Source organism: Poecilia formosa, unplaced genomic scaffold (assembly GCF_000485575.1).
Source record: "Poecilia formosa unplaced genomic scaffold, Poecilia_formosa-5.1.2 Scaffold792, whole genome shotgun sequence".
NCBI lineage: Eukaryota > Metazoa > Chordata > Actinopteri > Cyprinodontiformes > Poeciliidae > Poecilia > Poecilia formosa.
Window position 1 is genome coordinate 95,729 of NW_006800731.1, and position 13,975 is coordinate 109,703.

At 38.0% G+C, this 13,975-nt stretch overlaps 2 long non-coding RNA genes across 2 annotated transcripts in view; one reads left to right on the top strand and one right to left on the bottom strand.

Moving 5' to 3' along the window:
• LOC107834839 (uncharacterized) overlaps positions 1 to 13,975 on the top strand; it is a 33,809-nt gene that overhangs the window by 5,462 nt on the left and 14,372 nt on the right. The window lies entirely within an intron of this gene.
• Positions 10,421 to 13,975, bottom strand: part of LOC103131604 (uncharacterized) — a 4,767-nt gene continuing 1,212 nt past the window's right edge. Inside the window, exon 2 of the long non-coding RNA XR_475403.2 lies at positions 10,421 to 10,764. This is a non-coding gene — a long non-coding RNA (uncharacterized LOC103131604). The remainder of the gene's footprint in view (positions 10,765 to 13,975) is intronic.

Sequence of the window (13,975 nt, forward strand, 5' to 3'; positions counted from 1 at the left end):
GACTTAGACTTATTTTATTGTCGTTGCACAAACAAACCTAAATAAAACTGGCAATGAAATGTCATCGCTCAGCCACCGGAGCACACACAGAAACACGTGTGCCTATAATTACATAATAAACAAATAATAATGTATTGCTAAATATATATAACTTAGTATTTTCAAGCAGTCTCAGACAATTTTAGTGATGGGATTGCTAATGTGAACCCCCAGGAGCAGTGGAGATCGTCGTGCTGCTGACGATCTCCACTGCTTTGTCATTAGTGAGGACAGGTGTGTGGTTCGGTTGAGATCTTCTACAGTAGACAATGATCTCTTTTGTCTTGTCAACGTTCAGGAGCAGGTTGTTTATTCTGCACCAGTCCACAAGATGTTGTACCTCTTTTCTGTAGTTCACTTCATTGTTCTCCTGAATTAATCGCTCAGTTGTTGTGTCATCTGCATATTTCATGATGTGGTTGGTGAAAACCTGGGACGACAGTCGTGGGTCATCAGGGTAAACAGCAGGGGGCTCAGGACACAGCCCTGGGGGGAACCAATTTTCAAAGAAATGACACTGGAGGTGTAATTACCCACATGGACAGACTGAGTTCTCTCGGTGAGGAAGTCCAGTAACCAGTTGCACAGTGGAGTATTGAAGCCCAGGGAGACCAGTTTGCATACCAGATCCTGAGGAATGATCGTATTAAATGCTGAGCTGAAGTCCAAAAACAGCATCCGCGCGTGGGTGTTTCTTTTCTCCAGATGTACCAGGCTCAGAAGAAGAGCAGTGGAGATGGCATCTTCAGTTGAGCGGTTAGGTTTGTACGCAAACTGGAATGGGTCAAATGATGGCGGCAGTATAGAGATTATGTGATCCTTAACTACTCTCTCAAATCACTTCATGATGATAGATGTTAATGCAAGGGGCCAAAAGTCATTAAGACATGTGATGGCTGGTTTCTTGGGCACTGGAATAATAATAGCTGACTTCATGAGGGGACAATGGTGCAGAGACGTACTGAAGATGTCCATGTGCACATGGGCTAGCTGGTCTGCACATTCTTTGATCAGCCTTGCTGGAATGTTGTCAGAACCTGCAGCTTTCGTATGTTGATCTTCCCCAGGGATTTTCACACAGCAAATGTTTCGAGCCCGAGGACCTGTTCATCAGGGAGAGGGGTAGCTTTCCTTGCAGGGGTTTTATTTAGAGCTTCAAATCTTCCAAAGAAGCTGTTGAGCTCATTAAGGAAGTTAATGTCATCTTGGCAGGATGGAGATGTAGCTTTATAGTCAGTGACAGACTGGATGCCCTGCCACATTTCTCTGGTGCTGCTGGCATCATGAAATAAACCTTGGATCTTTTGGCTGTATACATGTTTTTCTGCCTTGATGGTACGGTTTAGATTGGCCCTTGCTGATCTAAGTGCATCCATGTCACCAGATTTGAAAGCAGCATTACGCTCCTTCAGTCTAGAATACACCTCCTTAATCATCCAACGTTTCTGGTTGGCCTGTGTGACTACTGACTTTGTTGCTGTAACCTTCTCCACACACCACTGGATGTAGTTTAACACAGATGCTGCATACCCCTCCGTGTGTTGGTTGTGTGTAGCAGCCTCTCTAAACATGCCCCAGTCTGTGCATTCAAAACAGTCCTACAGTGCAGACATAGCTCCCTCAGGCCACACTCTCTCCTTCTTCACCACAGGTTTTTATCTGGTGAGCAGGGGATGGTATGCTGGGATGAGCATACCCGAATGCTGATCTGAAGGGCCAAGATGGGGCCAGGGGATTCCTCTGACAGCATTTGGAAGAAAGCATGTTACTAGAAGGTGTGGGTCATGTTAAGCTGACCTAAAGCTGACAGCATTTCAGTAACAGAACATCTCACTGAGAAATATGGAGGTGGCAGAACAATGGTTTTGGAGTGCTTTGTTTCTCCAAGATCTGGAAGACTTGCCACAATTGACGGAATTAAGAATTTAGCTCTCTACCAGAATAACCTTGACAATGATCAGCAGGACATTAGCAAGGACGTCTCAGGATTACTCAAAAAAAAACAAAAAGTCTTGGAGTGGCCAAAGTATTTCTACGATATGAAACTTATAAGTGCAAAATCAAACCAAATATTCAAGAGAGAAAGGCAGTGCAGATGCACCAGCTACATGGTGAATGTAAAGACAATGATCATTAACTACAAAGGTTTATGACAGTGATGCCCAAAGTGGGTCCTGGAGGGTCGGCATCCTGCATGTTTTAGTTCTCTCCTTGGTGGTAGTAATAACCTTCTCAGGAAGTCAATGTGTGGAAAACAATGTGTCGTCGTCCACGTGTATGTGTTGTTTGTGTGTTTTATATGTGCCTACTGAATGCTGTATGTGAGTTCCAAACACTGTGCTTCTATGTTTTGTTTCGGTGCAACACATTTTCATCTGTAGACCTTTGCAGAATTTCAGTAGTTGTGTTGGCTAGCAAATACTGTTGACTTGACAACCTGAGAGGATGCTGATTGACTTTATGAATTAATCAACAAGTTCTGATGAACTAGCACTGTATGTCACTGAATCTGAATTTGTCAGTTCTGTATGATTTCAGTTGATTTAATATTTCCAAATACTTTGACCAGTTTTTCTAAACAGCCTTGAGAGAACATATGTTGAACTTTTGCCTAGTCCAGTGGTCCTCAGGCCCCATGTCCTAAATGTTTGAGGTATCTCTGTTCCATAGCTCCTGATTCACATGATTGCTTTACCTTCTCTGCATGCCACTTATTGGTGATGAAGCCTGTTAATCACTCAGTTATTGGTGATTTCCTGACTCAATGCAATCTGCTGGGTTTCCTTGGATAGAAACTTCTAAAGCTTTCTTGAACAATTAATTGAGCTGTTTGATGACTAGGATCAATTATAATGTATGCGTGATTAAATTTAAATTACTTTTTGTGAAGTGCCTTGAGACGTTTGTTATGAATTATATAATGAAATATAGATAGAATTTGGGCTCAGTCTTTGCTTCATGTGAAGCAGCTGAAGGATCTTGGTGTCCTGTTGGGGATGGACAGACAGTTTGAACTCTGTTTGCTGTAACATTAGTTTGTTGTTTTGTATAAAGAACTGAGACAAACGACAAGGCTCTTGATTTATCAGATTCTATTCCTCTCATTATGTCTTGCCATGACTTGTGGGTCGTTACTGAGAGAACAAGATCCTGGACTCAAGCCACCAAAATTATCTTCCTTCATAGAAGAGGCCAAGTTTTGAATGAAGTGAAGGGCATATTTTTTCTGGTCTGGGAACACTTTGGGATTTCTTGGAGTGAGCTGGAGAGTGTTGCCAGGGACAGAAATTACAGTATTAGGTTTTTTTCTGTACCTGTTGCCACCGCAATCCAGTTTCAGATAAGTGGAAGACAGTGATTGGACATAATCACTGTCAACTTTTGAGAAAGTGTTGGTCATCTTAGTTAAATTAAATGAATGTATGAGGACAAATAAAATGTAGTTGCTAAGTCAAAATCTTTCAGTAAACTGAAATAGAAAATTTTTCCTTGGTACACTCTTTACTTGTAAAGAAATTTTGTAGGAAAGAATTTCAGACCATAAAAGTTTACCATTGGCAGTCTAGGAAGACCCAGAAAATGCTGGAGACAGACAGCAACACACAGGCCATTTGCCAAGTGAAACATCATAGTCTGCAAAAATCAAACATATGACTCTGGATTCTCTTTCTTTTCTCTCTGATTCTCTCTCTCTCTCACACACACACACACACACACTTTTTCTCCTTCAGTTTCAAGTTGTTTTTTTTTACATGAGCGCCTGCCCAGCTCTCTTTCAGCAGCTCATTGGCTGCTTGCAGCTCAAAGTAGAGCTGTTTCACAGCTGGATCTGGAAAAACTGACCACAAGCACATGTAACAGCCCCAGCTACAGATGTATGGGACTGTGTTTTGTTGCAAGTTTGTTAAATGTGACAGGAGGCTGAGGGAAACTAAGATTTGTTCATCTGGACATTAAGAATGGCTTTGATGATGTTGATGGTGATGAAGACACAGCTGCTGTTGATGGACCAGGGTTGGATATTTGATCTTTGAATCATCTTATGGAAGAGGAGTTTGTTCTCTGTGGATTTTTTCGTTTGCAGAGGTGATAACACAAAGAAAGTCAAAAATGTTATAGGTAAAGTTCACACACTGTGGTTTCAGACATCTTGACATGATTTTTTCACCTAACACAGAGAATTGTAAAATAAGTGTAACCATGTTTCCTGTTCAGGGTACTAAAGCTTAGAGTTTGAGCCAATGTTGGAAGTTTTTCTTGCAGTTTTGTTATGTTATGCCATATAGGAAAGCATGCAAGAGCATTAAAGAAAAAGCAAACAACATCCATCTGACATGTCTGCTCGCTTTTTAAAATTTCCCACACCTCTTTCCCATTTAACATTGTTTTTATGGAAACCCTTACTGACTCTGATGTGGTGTTCAAGGCCCCCTTGTTCTTCTTGAGGCCAAGTTGACTTTTATAAGCAAATGTCATTTGCTTAGTCACAAAACAGGTCACTGCCACTGAGATGTGTGGAATTATTTTGAGGTTAATTAGAACCTCATGCATATCTTTCTGTATCTGCGGCTTGACTGGCAAATCTACGGTCTTTATTAGGTGTAATTGCCAGGTACACAAAAAATACCAGCGACTTTTTGTTAATATTATATGTAATTCATGCTTATATTAGTATTCACATTGACTTCCTTTTGTTCAGGGTTTCTCTCAAATTCATCCTGAGTAACTATTGGCCTTCACAAAGTTTTCATTTACTCTGTCTCCTGGTGAGTTTCTAAACACAGACTTTCTGTTATGTCTTGAAATAGTCATCAATCTATTCCTTCGCTTTTTGCTTTGCTGTTCCAACAAGAGGAACACTCTGTGAGTGCCTGGCTCCTGTTGCATAACAATTTATACCTTTTGTTCCTGCAAAGGATACTCCACCTGACCAGTCTTTGATTTTTTTCCCCTCAACCTATTCTCCAAATTTGCCTGATTTTTAACGTGTACAGCTTGCTAATATTGTGTTGAACCATCTTTTGACTTCTGAGCTACATATTTTTTACTTGTTTAGCATAGATTCAAACATTCCTCAGAGATTTGTGTCCATATAAACATGACAGCATCAGGCAGTTGCTGCAGATTTGTCAGCTGTATAGTATACATGATGATAATCTTCCATTTCACCACATCACACCGATCCTCTATTGGACAGATATCAGGTGTCTGAACAGGCCTTTGGAGTTCAGTGAAATCACTGTTAATGTAACGTTTAAGTAAAATCAGCCAGAACCAACCAGAGGCTTGGCACAGTGCAGGTGAGGATAATGAGTAATCAGCCTGAGGGAGGGAGAGTAAGCTGTCAAGGCAGAGCTGAAATCATAACAGTTAATTAAAGAAACCAGATTGAAATGACTGAGACTTTCATTTTCTGCATTCATTACTCTTCATGAAAACAGCTAGGGATGCACAAAACATCGGCACTAACCTTGGGATTGACCGACAGTCAATTTTTGAACAAATATCTGTATCAGTCTGATAAATATGTTACATACAACATTGGTCAATTTTGGCCATAATATATCAATATTGGATATCAGCTCAGATTTTCATATTGGTGCATCCCTAATTCAAACAACACTGAGTTGGTTTTGAGCGGCCCAACGTCTGCTCACACCAACACACAAGCAGCAACAGTGTAAGGCCTTGTACATATATGTAACCAGGTCTTTATAAACATAAATATCAACCAGAGGTCACACTAGACTTTTTTGTTGTCCGTCATTTTGACTAACGGCATAAAAAATTTCATCACATTCTATTTTTATCCGTCAATGTCTAAATGACATTAACATGGGCTTTTCTGTTACATTAAATATTTATGTGGTTTAATTAATATTTAACAAGTTGGACAGAAAATCCCGTCACATATTAATCAAGCAGATGAACATATCTAACTTTTTCTCAGCAGTGATAAAAACCACCGACAGGACAATGACATTAATTGACTCCACTTAAATTATGAGACCCCATCAACACTTCACCTATTGGGGTCTGAAGCCTCACAACTTCCTCCTAGTCGACATCTAGAGGAGAAATTTGCTCTAGTGTTTAGATCCAACCTAAAAACAATTCAAACTGACCCGGACAGAGTTCATAGACATTGTATCTGAGCATGATCCAACCAAACTGATTCTGCGATGATTGACTGAAAGGATCTGATCTCTGCATTTGGAGCAGAATAAGGGGGGCCTGGATGCCATTTATGCTGTTCTTTCGAAAGAATGGTAATCTACAGTATTTCTGAAAGAATGATTAAAAAAATACTTGTAGCTACAGACGCCAGGTTTTTTTTTTACCGTTCTTTCAGAAAAATGGTTAAAAAAAAAAAAGCTGGCGTTTCCAGTATTTTACTGGAAATTTACCTTTTCAATCCTGTAGTTACCTTTTAAAGTGGTTTACTGTAAGTGAATACTGTCATGACGCCAACACACCGCAGACGTAGTACCGCCAACAGGGTTTATTAGAAATAACAGCGAGCTGCTATTCCTTAGGTTGCAGCTCACCCCTCTAACAAACCATTACACTCAACTGAATAGCTTCACTGCTAACACACACTGAACTCTCCGCTCTTTTGGTTTTCTGTCAGATTAGCATCGGTCCTGGTCCTCCCGCTCCCCTGATCTTCCGCCCACATGACAGGTCCATCACATGGGAGTGGGAGTCAGCAGAGTCAGACAGGGGAACCCCATAACACTCTATACATAACAGTGATCACAATGCAACTTATAACAAATACACATAACCATATGGACCCCAGCAGAACTAAAATACAGAATCGTTAAAATACTATGGTGGTCGACAGGTGCAAACATGCAGCAAACGCGAGAAAAACAAATACAACAAAGAAAAGACGCAAATAAAAAAGAGATGCAAAAAAATATATCAAAATAAGTGTTCTAGACTACTAGAGCTTTGTGTCCGAGTTCAGGGTCTGCATCCTTTCAAGCTTATTCTGTCATGGGCTTAAGAAACGACCAGGTCTACGGAAGAGGGGTCCTGCGAAGGCAGATAGCATTGCAGAGAGAAGCTGTAGCCTTCAGCTAGCTGCTGTTAAGGACGATTTCTATGAATTAGTTAATTTTGGAAAAAGTTTGGCTCTCTCTCTTCCTTTATGATCCTGGGTCCTCTCGCGACGGCCACGTGTAGTCACTCAGAAGAAAACAGCAATGCGTGTTGACGTCACAGAATTGCAGTTTAATCCAATAGAAGACAACGCATAAAATTACAACAGAAACTGCAGAACAACAGAGACATACATTCATTTACCTGACATAAATGGAAAGAAGAAGAAGAAAGAAAGAAAGAAAAGCAAAGACGTCCAAAGACGTCTTTGGAGAATTGCAAGAGCAAATCTAATCTGTTACTTCTGTGTAGAAAGTTTTATAGTGAAGGCCGTATTCCTATCTTTAATTTATTCAAATAAGGCGTATCTTTGCTCATCCAACCAGGAGCTATCTCTGTCCCTTTATCTGAAGCCAGGAACCCCTGCCGTGTTTACGGCTTTTCACAGATGAGTTTGAAAACCTAGAACTTCTACTGTATTGTTTTCCCACACAGACAAAAGGCAATTCAAACAATCCTAGCAAACCATCTGCTGTAACTACAGGTAACATAAAGGTCAAAAAGCCAGAATACGTTACTGATTTTAAAACCACAAGTAGGGTATTTGAATCAAGACATGTTAGTTTTAAAGCTAGCTTATTTTAAATTTATTTTCTTAACAATTCCCTCTTTTAATCTCTTAATAGAAATTACACTGTAAAATATAAAATCAAAATATGCTGTGCGATAGTATAAGCCCAAATTCAGAAACACCATTTTATAGCTGAAAAATTAAATCTCCTTTTGCATGCAACTTTCTACATACCATTTGTTGTTAAAATGTTGGCATATTCATTGCAAATAAAATCAGACAGCAAAATCATATAAAGGATTCAAAACTTAAAATAATTCAAAATTGTCTAGCCCAGAGTTATGTCTTACCAGAAAAATAATTTTTTAAAATGCATAAATTTTATCAATACTTAACAGAAACTTTACCACAAATCTTACTGTTATACGTAAATGATGTTTTGAAAATTAAATCGTATTCCTGATGTAAAAAGATGATACACAAATATTTGTCCAAAATTATCCATGCAATAAATGAGCAAGTTAGATACAATATACTGCATATGAAACACTTACAAACTATCAATAAACCTCCAGTTGAATAGTTTTTGTACAATTTTTTTTTCACAACAATCATTTTGTGTCTCTGTGTTCCTTGATGCTCCTTGAAGTAAGATGAGTTAGTTGGCACATCGTAGATGAAAGATGAAAACTTGGTAATAGAAGAAATAACAAAGATGATCCTCTGATCTCCAGCAGCTCATTTTCCTTATAGTTTTGAACTCAGGGTCGTCAGCTGAGTAACGGATGCTCACCTTTTTGGGGATTATTGTGCCCACACTTTGGTGAGTTTAACAAAGAGGCCGTTCCCTCTTTTCCAATTTGATGACATCAAAGGCATAATAGAATGAAAGAAATCCTGATGAATATCTAGGTGTGAGGTCATCCTGCAGCCAGAGCTGAAGATCCTCAGTCACACCAGGTTGGGGTCCTTTGATGTTTGATGGGGGCATCAGCTGGTCGGAGTACTGGAACAGTCTGTCACCTATCTAGAGCTCCTTAATGTATTTTAAAATGAAATGTCATTCCTTCCAATTCGAATTAATGTTTTATTTACACTGATTTATTAATTAATACTCTAATTATTCCTTATTGTTTTAAGTCATATATTGTTCTTGTTATCAAATCTTATTTTAATAGTTATTTTTATTTTATTATCAGGAAGGAAGAGATTTTGTGGTAGCTTTTAGTTTTATTTCTCTTTAAAACTTTTCCTAATTATCATTTATTTCCTTATGTTAACTCTCCTCCAGTAATTTTCCTTTTGTATTATAAATCAGTAAACTTAGAATTTTAAGAAGCTGTTCATTTAGAATTGTATTTTGTCAATCTTTTGACCCTCTTTTTATATAAGGCCTACATGAGAAATTAATGTTTCCCATTGTGTTGAACCCAAACCTTAACTCTATTTTAGAAGCAGTTCCATAACTGTTAATTTTAAATCTCCAATTTAGACCAATTTAATTTGAATCATCATATTTTTGTCATTTTAAAACTTTAAAGAATGATTAGCCTTTTTCCAAGAATAAAGTTAACCGTGACACTAAATATCAAAAATGACTCATTTTATTCCAATCATAGTTTTAAATCCCAAAATTTCAACCTTTTATACCATTGATCCATTTATTCTTTTGAAAACCTATTTATAAAATATTTAATTGGATAATTAATTACCCTTTTTATATTGTTTATCAATTATCAATGCATTTTCAGTTTTGGGGAGAAATTCGATACAGCTAAGTTTATTAAATGATGTGAATATTTAGTTTAAACCTTCCTGGATGTCTTAGCTAAACAACTTATTTTAAATCATATGAATAGAGATGCAACAATCCAACGATCACTTTCCTGTTTTTAGGAAACACTGTTTTATATAAACTATTTGACAGGTAATAAGTTTAGTGTATTCAATTTATAAATTTTAGTTATTCCATATCCAAATAGTTAACTCATAAATTCCCTCTTTATTCTATAACAGAACAAATGTTCTGTCATAGAATACAATAAAAAAATCCCATACAACTCATTGAGATGAAGTCTGCTAGCACCGCTAACTTTAGCATCATATAACACAGTTGGATGTAATTCAAACACGGTGTCCCAGATGCTGTTACAATCTACACACCTCAACCCAGAACTTGGTGCCATTAGCTCCGTATGCTCTGCAGACACCCATCAATCCGCTTTAGCACCTTAATTTTAAATTTCCTTTAAATTTAAATTTAGTTTTCACTGAATGGTAGCCACTGTAATATGAGCCAAATAAAATTTAGATCACCTTCCTTTGTAGTTGAAGCGTAGCCCACAATGCAAGTCAGCTGTGGTTAAGAGAAAAAAAATAATTCTAATAGTTATTAGAGTTAGAATAGTTATCTCCCATTCTTCTCAGGCTGAAAGGGAAAAAAACACATTAGCATTTTGTGAGACAAACAGAGTGAATCATGGAGGAAGTTAATGCATTTCCGAGAAATGCAGAGTCGTAACCGTTGGTTCACACCAACCCTCGAATTGTATTGTAAAACCTCTGACACCAGGAGATGTGGTGTCTTCAACACTTAGCATTACACAGCAGGGGTTCAGGACGTGAAGACAACAGGGCGCATCTGTGCCATAACTAAATTAAGGTGAGAAAAAATGGCATCACACACTACAAAAATTTAAAAAGAACTTATTCACCACTACCAAGTTCTGTTGGCATCCGTTTCATCTCCAACCTGCAGACTGAAGGGAACCTCAAAAGCGGGCTTTGGCGCTCAGGTCACATGATCAGAGGTGAGAATCCAGGATAAAACATAAAAACGCACAACCAGAACCACTGCTGATCGACTTGACATGCTGTAGGCCCTCATTTGCTGCATCAGAAGGTGTCCAGAGTAGCAGTCATTTCTGGAGTGCAGAAACATCTGGAATGCAGTCCCTCTTTGATGAATGTAGGTCAGCCCTTTATGGTCGACAGAGAAGGACGTAGAAAAAATTGACCAGGAATTAAGGTGTATGTGTCCTTCTCCCCTGTTGATATAATAAAATTATCATTTTAAAAACAATTTTGAATCTGTGTCACTGTTATAAAATAATTTGCTGAAAAACCAAAATATTGTAAGATGTTGCACAAGTACTCCAAATCTCCCATCTAGTGATCAAATTAGAGTGAAATGGCTTAAATTTCAAAGTTCCATCAGTAATATCTTATCTTTATAATATCCCCCTGTGTTTTTCTTATTTTCAAAAGAAAAACAATTTACAGGTGGAAAACTAAAATTGAAGAACTGTCCCCCATTATGCTAAAATTTCAACATGTCCAATCAGTTACTACTGAGCAAGGCATGTGCCAAATAAACCAACAGTTAATTCACTTAGTAAGTTAGTGTGTTAGTAAAAAATAAAAACAAAAAATAAAATACCAAAGTGGATGAGACAGTCTCTTAATCACTAATTCTATCTGCTGCAAGCGAAGGCTGAATTCTGGTTGCTCCTGTTGATTTGTACCCATTCTACTGTAAAAGCAGATGATTCTGCTTTAACCAGATCGTAATACCAAAATATGTAATCATTATCACCTTAAAATTGTCTGTAAAGCAGTAGTGAAAGTAAATTTATGAAAGAAAAACCTTCACTGTCTCTAAATAATCTAAAATAAGAAAAATATCACACAGCTATACACTTAAGCGACCTCAAATTTACATAGTGCTTCCTAAAAAGGCCATTTGCATACAAATCCACTCTCTCATTTGCACGCAAGCACTCATTAACACCCCATTGTAAGAAAGATGCAGGATGTTACCCCAGATCAAGCTGACCAAACAAAGTGAGGTGTGATTCTCCCCCAACACTCTCTTAAGAGCAGGAAGACGACACTATTCTCAGTATTTGAAGGCATCTTTACATTAGTTGACCTATAATGTAACAAATATATCTTCCAATTCTTCAGAAACATTGGGCAAACACATTAAGTAGTGTAATTCACCTACAGTAACTGAAAAGATCCCCATGTTCACCTGTAATTTGTTCGTCACACTCCAATGTGTGAAATAAAGATATTCGTAAACCATAAAGTTAGAACTTCCCAATTTGTACTGATTCTATCTTCCAAACACATATTTCCCCAAATTTCAAACCAAAAATTGTCCTGTAAAGTTTTAAACACAATTGTCATAAGACCATGCCTTATTTCATGATAAGCATGAGTTATAAAATGGCTACCATTAAACAGACCCTTCGTTGGAATCTCCTATGAACCGTTCATGTGGTCATGTAATATAAAAAGCACAAATCAGGAATCCTGTAATGTCTAAGTTGGAGATCCTCCTACAAGAAACAAATTCAGTCATTAGTTTTTTAACATATCATATAACAGTGTAAAAACTGTCAAACCGAAAAACCATCCATATTTCCTCGTTTTTGTTTTCTTGTTCCAATCAGTGAGGGTGTTCCATCCTTTCTCAGGAAACCTAGGAATTGAAGTAATTGTAAATGTTACAATATTATAAAAAAACAAGCAATGACATCATTCCAGTGCTCCAGCCTGGAACTGACGCCACACATTTCTCCTGCGGAAAAAATAGAAACCCTTATAAATCTGTTAGTATGCACTTTTCATTTCAACATAAAACACAATTTCAAAAGAAAGTTGCATCAAAATCCAAGAATCCTGAAAGAGTGAGCTGCAAATGTCAGTGTTAACAGAACAACTTAAGAACTCCCAAAATGCAAATGAAATGGTCACTCAGTCCCCCGCTGTGAAACAAAGGACTGCAAGATCTGTAAAAGAAATCTCTCTCCCACAGAAACCATGTGCTCCAACAGGCCATGTGTTAACAGAAATTTAGCAACATAACATAGAGCAAAACCATTTGACAATATTTCGTAACATATTCTCATTCACCATCCACCAACACAAAAATCACAAGACAAACGCATAACACGTAGTGAAACACAATTCTCTTCTGCACAATCTCAACACAACTCAGACAGAGACAGACAGACAGCAGCGCACGGTGAAACATAAAATGGCAGAAGACAGAGACAAAATCAGTACACATTGAAACAAATAGATCAACCTGCAGCCAAGCATGCACACAAATACACAAAAAAGCGTACAAAACACAGAAACACAGCCACAGACGACGCCGTAGTTCAGCCAAAAAAGACAGAAAAGAAAAGAAAAAGGAAAAAGTCAGGCGCCGGCTAAAAGAATGCATACTGCAATGTAATAAATTTCCGAACTTCACTTCAAGAAATCTCTTTTATTTTCTTATCAACTTCTTGTCAACCAATCACTGTTAATCACTTTTAATCTCAATCAATCACTTTTAGGGCTGGGTTAGCCCAAGGAAAACAAGCCTCAATTTAGCTAAGTCCTTTCTCCGATGGCAACCCAATTTGGAGTCCCAGAAGGAAGGTGATGCAACCGTTAACGAATCAAATAATTTGTCTCAGTCCAACTGGCAACACACCTTAGAGTCCCAGAGGAAGGTGATGCAACCTGCTCAGTCCTTCCAATTAACCCAAATAATTATAAGTCCATCGGAAATGAGTCGAAATTTCCTGACTGATACAAGCCAAAGCTAACTTAATACACAACTATAATCCAATGAAAAATTCGTATTAAGGGACACAGGAATGGATTCCCAGGTAACGAATTTAAAGAAGAAAACCAGCTTATAATACAGAGGCAACATAAACTTCTTCTGTTTGAACCAGCCAAAGTTCCCTGAAATGAAATGTGTATTTATTTAAATCCCTAACTTAAGACTCTTTTAGGAGGAAATCTATATATCGCTGCAGCCTCAAAATTCTGCGACGCCGCACACACTGAGAACAATCCGCTAGAGCCCAACCACACGGCGCATCAGACAACCAAAAAAGTAATTAAATACTGTCTTACCACACTGAAGCGTTGGGCCAAAACGAATCAATCAGGACCCAACAGCTGCCAGCCGAGATTCCAGAACCGGCATTAGCCCCCAAATTGTTAAGGAAGATTTCTATGAATTAGTTAATTTTGGAAAAAGTTTGGCTCTCTCTCTTCCTTTATGATCCCGGGTCCTCTCGCAACGCCTACGTGTAGTCACTCAGAAGAAAACAGCAATGCAGCAATGCAGCTGGTCCACGTCACAGAATTGCATTTTAATCCAATAGAAGACAACGCATAAAATTACAACAGAAACTGCAGAACAACAGAGACATACATTCATTTACCTGACATAAATGGAAAGAAGAA